This window comes from Schistocerca piceifrons, chromosome 11, assembly GCF_021461385.2.
Source record: "Schistocerca piceifrons isolate TAMUIC-IGC-003096 chromosome 11, iqSchPice1.1, whole genome shotgun sequence".
NCBI lineage: Eukaryota > Metazoa > Arthropoda > Insecta > Orthoptera > Acrididae > Schistocerca > Schistocerca piceifrons.
The window spans coordinates 156,924,516-156,931,214 of NC_060148.1; the positions used below are offsets into that span (position 1 = coordinate 156,924,516).

At 37.8% G+C, this 6,699-nt stretch overlaps 1 non-coding gene across 1 annotated transcript; it reads left to right on the forward strand.

Moving 5' to 3' along the window:
• The first annotated feature begins 3,757 nt into the window (after positions 1-3,757).
• Positions 3,758-3,832, forward strand: Trnas-cga. The gene has a single exon. It is a non-coding gene; the product is annotated as a tRNA-Ser (tRNA).
• Positions 3,833-6,699: the final 2,867 nt, after the last annotated feature.

Below are 6,699 nucleotides of genomic sequence, written 5' to 3' on the forward strand. Positions count from 1 at the left end.
AATTTTTCCAGGTTTTTCAAACTCTACTGACCAACAAGAATTTCTATCGTTTCTCCATCAGAATAAAGTTTATTATTTTTTGGTGTAATATTCAGAGTTAGAAAATTTGAATAAGAACCAACCATTACTAAAGCTGTCTGGTATGGGTACGGTCAATCTTTCTTTAAGGACAGACAACTTACCGCTCAGTTGAAATAATTGAACCATTTATTAATAACTTTTTTAAAATGAATGAGCAAAGTTGATTGGGAGCCAAAAGTAAGAATTCCTGAAAAGGAGTCGAAAAATGAACATGGTAAACTTTTAACAAATTTTATTCGATGTGCAAAAGTAGGACCAAGCGGTTGTGGAAAAACTACATTATTGATAGACAGTTAAATTCTAGCTCCAGGATGGTTGAACTGGAAAAAAATTGATCATTCGTATGTATATTCCAAAAGTTTACCTCTGCAAAAATATTCAGCATTTATAAAAATGTGCAAAACAATTGAAGACAAGTGACAGCAGTCCGAAAAAATAGCAACCTTTGTCGACAATAACGATGACATTGCTCCAATGGATCAGTGTCACAACAATTCAGTTGTGTCTTCGATGACGTCATTCTTGGGAACCAAGATATCGTTAGCGAATATTTTACGAGAGGCATACATAAAGGAATAGATTGTTTCTACTTAGCTCGAACGTACTCAAAAATACTGAAACAGCTAGTCAGAGACAACCTCAATTTTTTAAATATTCTCAGACAGGATGACACACATTTAAATTACATGTATCGTGAGTGGTGATTTGAAGTTTGATGAGTTTAAAGAAATGAGCAGTACATTTTGGAATGATGACTTCGGATTTTTTACGATAGACATGACTAGGAAACTGAACGATGGCAATTTCAGAAACAAAATGCAATATTTTTTCTAAATTTTATTATGTTAAATGAAAGATCAAATTGCGTATCTATTAGACCACCGCAACGATGTTTTACCAGAAGACGTAAGTGAATTTAAATAAGCTGTTGATTATTTGGAAAAATTAGATAAAGTTGTATCGAGATTCGGTGAACATTGCAGCTATTGCATATGGTCTGATGATGATGCTACATGCGTTCCAGACACATATGGTGGTTATCATTTTGATAAACGTGTGTCCACAATATGTCACGTAATTAAATTTTATTATGAATGTTAACGTTGACGCTGTCAAAACCTGCTGCAGCTGGCATTGAGTATGTTCAACACAAACGTTTAGTGTTTTTTCTTCTGTAGTAAATGCTCGCAAAATACGATGAGGAGGTTGTTAAAAAAGTCAAACGCAATCTAAAGGAAGCTGAAGAACTGAAAAAAACTTCAAGCTTTGGAAAAAACAGCCACGTACAGAATATGAAAAATATGAGAAAGGAGACCAACCTGTTATCGACGAAATCGAACAAAAAAAAAAAAAAAAAAAAAAAAAACAGGGAATCGAAGGATTAGGTCATAACATTCTGAAAGCGATCAAGGAAAATAGAGAGGATGAAAAACAGATGACTCCTTATCGTCAACACATAGACGACTTTGGAGACATATCCCCAATTAAATAACTATATGATTGGTCTGACGACGTTCCTGACAAGTATGACTACACATTAAGTGAATCAGAAATTCAAGACACGTTGAAAAAATATGAAGAAGAGAAGCGACCCAAAAAATTAAGAGAGGTGCTACAGACGAAGTCTGAACGCTGTTCAGCTGACGATGACGTTAAAATAAATGTTAATGAAAGAATGTTAAAGTACGTTAATCACAGTGAATATGAAACTTTCGGATTAAAATCTGTTGGCACATTTAAATGTGTTGAGCGTTTTCCTGTTGCATTCGATGGTGACAAATTAAAAATTGTTGGAAAACAATAGGAGGGCACAGATGGACTTATGACTTTCTTAACTAAAAAGCAAATTACAATGGATGATATGAATGATAAATTCGATAGAGAAGATTTATCAAATTATGCATATATATTATACCGTTCAGGAGCACTGTATTCTGAAACTAACCCAAATAAAGTAAAATCAAGTAGAGGCAAAAATACAATAAAGTGATAAAAGAAATAGTGTCTATTTTCCAAAAGTATATCAATTACCGTCATATTCAGAATCAAGTTCGGCTGAAAGCAGTTCGGCTGAGAAAATGAGTGAAGGGAATCGAATTACTCTATTGAGAAATAAACAGTAAAACCAGTCGAGTATATCTGGATGAACGATGTTCGAGAATTAATCGATAGATTAGCAGTTATTCATGACGAAGAACTAGCGAGGAATAAATATTTTCACAATGAAAAATTTGGCATGACGCAAATGCTGACGAACAAATTTATCAACCTTAACATCAACAATCCTAAGGGAATTCCATACTGATCAGATTTTTGAACAATCTTCCACACACGTTCTGGACAAGCGAAAAACATGGGAAAGGCCTCATAAACACTCTGATCGACAAATTACCGTTCGAAATGCATCTTCCAGGCAACTCGTTCTGTGGTCCAGGAACTAAATTGGACGAGCGGTGATCTGGGAATTAATCCACTAGATGAGGCTTGTAAAAAACATGATATCGCCTACAGATATCACAAAGATTTAGAAAAAAGACATGAAGCCGATAAAGGACTTCAGTTAGCTGCGAAAGAAATAATGCATGGGAATGATGCTTCTTTAGGTGACAGAATTGCAGCAACTGCTGTTAGAGGGATAATGTATGGAAAGAGGAAATTAGGAATGGACGCAGCTGGTGCTGCCTTAGGCGTGGATGACAATGGTTGAGGAGCTTAATCTCTATTAAAGTTTTTAATCTATATAAACGAACAGCGACTCAGTCGATTATACTTTGCTGCCCAGCGGCAAAACCAAGCCAAAATCAATTAAATTTAAGCTGAATAATGATCAGCTAAATGCGACTGAGCCATTTTTGACTGATGCACAAAAGAGAAAGAAAGAGAAAGCGGCAGCTGAAGTTGGTGGTAATTTACTCATTACACTTGGTATTCCTGTTGTGAAAAAAGATTATTGAATATCTAACACAAAAGAAGTAAGGATTTCTTCCACAAATTTTGGCTGCATTACCATATCTAGCAACTACTGGCCCACTTGCTGGTGGATCTGCAGCAATCGCAAATACAGTCATAAACAAGAAGACAGCTGACAAAGAGCTAGAAGAACAGAAAAGACAAAACTTGGAAATGGAGAAGAAAGATTTAGCTGGTGCAGCCAGAAAGGCAAAAAAAAAAAAAAACAGAAATATCAAAAAATCATAAAAAATTTAGCAATCCTTTATCTAATTTCGATATAGAAGAATTAGTTAAAAATTAAACACTTTTGATGCATTTATATGACTGATGAATTGCCCAACGAAGCGAAAAATTTAGAATACAGAATTGTAAATGTAGATACTTCTGACCGTGTTGGCACCCATTGGATCTGCTATTATAAGAATAAGGATAAAAAATTCGTTTTTGATTCATGTGGAGGAATTATTCCTAAACAGCTCGTTAACTGAAACTTCCAGGCAGATTAAAACTGTGTGCCCGACCGAGACTCGAACTCGGGACCTTTGCCTTTCGCGGGCAAGTGCTCTACCAACTGAGCTACCGAAGCACGACTCACGCCGGGTACTCACAGCTTTACTTCTGCCAGTACCTCGTCTCCTACCTTCCAGGAGAGCTTCTGTAAAGTTTGGAAGGTAGGAGACGAGGTACTGGCAGAAGTAAAGCTGTGAGTACCGGGCGTGAGTCGTGCTTCGGTAGCTCAGTTGGTAGAGCACTTGCCCGCGAAAGGCAAAGGTCCCGAGTTCGATTCTCGGTCGGGCACACAGTTTTAATCTGCCAGGAAGTTTCATATCAGCGCACACTCCGCTGCAGAGTGAAAATCTCATTCTGGAAACATCCCCCAGGCTGTGGCTAAGCCATGTCTCCGCAATATCCTTTCTTTCAGGAGTGCTAGTTCTGCAAGGCTCACAGGAGAGCTTCTGTAAAGTTTGGAAGGTAGGAGACGAGGTACTGGCAGAAGTAAAGCTGTGAGTACCGGGCGTGAGTCGTGCTTCGGTAGCTCAGTTGGTAGAGCACTTGCCCGCGAAAGGCAAAGGTCCCGAGTTCGAGTCTCGGTCGGGCACACAGTTTTAATCTGCCAGGAAGTTTCATATCAGCGCACACTCCGCTGCAGAGTGAAAATCTCATTCTGGAAACATCCCCCAGGCTGTGGCTAAGCCATGTCTCCGCAATATCCTTTCTTTCAGGAGTGCTAGTTCTGCAAGGCTCGCAGGAGAGCTTCTGTAAAGGCTGGAAGGTAGGAGACGAGGTACTGGCAGAAGTAAAGCTGTGAGTACCGGGCGTGAGTCGTGCTTCAGTAGCTCAGTTGGTAGAGCACTTGCCCGCGAAAGGCAAAGGTCCCGAGTTCGAGTCTCGGTCGGGCACACAGTTTTAATCTGCCAGGAAGTTTCATATCAGCGCACACTCCGCTGCAGAGTGAAAATCTCATTCCAGCTCGTTAACTATTTGGGAAAAAGTGATCTGTACTACAATAGGCATAGAATACAAAATTTCAATGAAATAATTTGCGGTCATTTATGTATGTTTGTTTTAGAACTCTTATGCAAAAATTATAAGTTTAATAATGTCTTTAACATGCTATATCGTCATTTTTGGAAACATACTCGTTAAGAATTCTGATGGTGACTCAATTGAAGAGTTTCGATAAAAAATCGAAGATGTTTATGCGTCAATAGTCCCAAAGATATACATTATAATCGTGTGGTTTCGGAAAGAGTTGAACAACACTTTTAAGGTGACTAAAACTTCCGTTGACTTTAAAGGCAGAAGAATTGTACACATAAAAGACCCTATAAAAGGTTAGTATTTAGAAAAAGAATATGTTACAAAACCCGAATACATATGCATTCTAACGCAGTTCAGTAACTATTTCACCGCTACAAAGCTTAATGAAAAAAATTAATCAGGTTCTTCAAGACAACTACAGCACTATAAAGCACTTCTTTACAAAAAAGGAAGTAGAAAAAGCTCTTTAAGATTATTTTTCAAAGGGAGATTTAACGCCATATCTAAGTCAAATAAGTGATCTTCAGAAAAGAATGTATGACAAACATAAACTGAAATTTGACTTTCATACTGGTAGGGAAATAGTGAAGTACACATTTGGGCATGAAGTAAAAATCAAGAGAATTATTTTATTTGGAGCTAATGTAAATCGTTACCTGTCGCCTACTGATTTTAAAATAGAGATAAAAATATTCGATGCTGATGAACTGCAAATTTTATATCCAACACAGTTCAATAACCCATCACTTGACACTTGAAATGAAAAAGAAGGATAAAATATTTATATCTCTAAACGAATCTGTTAAGATTGTCCCTGTTTCAGGCGAATTAATCATGTTTGGTGAAGTGACAGTGGCAGGTGAAGCAGATGCAGTCTGACGGCAGGTCTAAGCCTGTTACAGTTGGTGCTGAACGCTGAAATTATATTATTATGTTTTTTTAATCTATTTAAATTGACGTTCACGCTTCGCACTCAGCTCTTCAGAGTGATCGTTTGTGGAAGACAAACTTAGTCCTTATGGACGTTCACATGCATTGTTTTAAGTGTAAAAAATTCAGTGAGACACAGAATCCTCACAGAGTAACAACTGAAACCGGCAGAGAGAGGATTAAAGGTCTTTGCACAATATGTAAAACTAAAAAGAGTATTTTCTTTAAACAAATTTTGTAGGTGAAAAGGTGGGTGGTTCTCCTGAAGGACTGAGCACACTGAAGGTGTGCGATTCACCCACCCCCATTCGTGAAGAAATCATTAATGGGCTGCATAAACCAATGAGAAAAAACATTTACATACAGAGTTGTAATTTCTCTAGGTTTAAATGATCTTTAGCAGGCCGAAATTGTCGAAATGGGCTCGGGCTAGTTGATGGAATTTCGAAGAGAAATCGAGGATATAAATATTTATTGACTGTCCTGGGCTGTTCCAATTAAAGACAAAACAGGGAAGAATGTGGTTGTTGCTCTCGACAAAAAAAAATATACAGTGCCCCACACCCAAAAAACCAGCAAACCGACAATGGGAAAGAACTGTATAACAAAGATTTTCAGGAGCCAACGAAAAAATACATCAACCATTATTCGACCTTCACAGAGATGAAAGCATCTTTTGTTGAACGATTCAAAAGAACACTTAAGGAAAAGATGTGGAACAGATTTGCTCTTCAAGTAAATTACAAATGGGCTGTCATAGTCTCGAAATTAGTTGACAAATACATGAACATGAGGCATTCGACCATAAAAATGCCTTCAAGTGAAGTAGATGAAGATGCTGAAAAAATCTTGCTGAAGACCGTTTACGAGACAAATCTGCCGGATGCTGAGCCAAACTTTAAATTTGGGAACACAATGAGGATCAGTAAACTGAAAGGACTTTTTGAGAAGGGCTACACGGCCAATTGGTCAGTGGAAACTACAGAAGAAGAAATATCCAGATGTGTATCTCGTTGAAAAAGTTCTGAGAAAGGAAGGAGATAAGGTTTATGTTAAGTGGTTAGGCTTCGATAATTCATACAACATTTGGGTGAATAACGCAAATGTAGTCGTAGACCTAGTCACAGAGCTCTGCCGAAGAAGCAACCGCTGAAGCAACAGCTGCGCCAGTCTTGGACTGCGTTAGTTTGATGA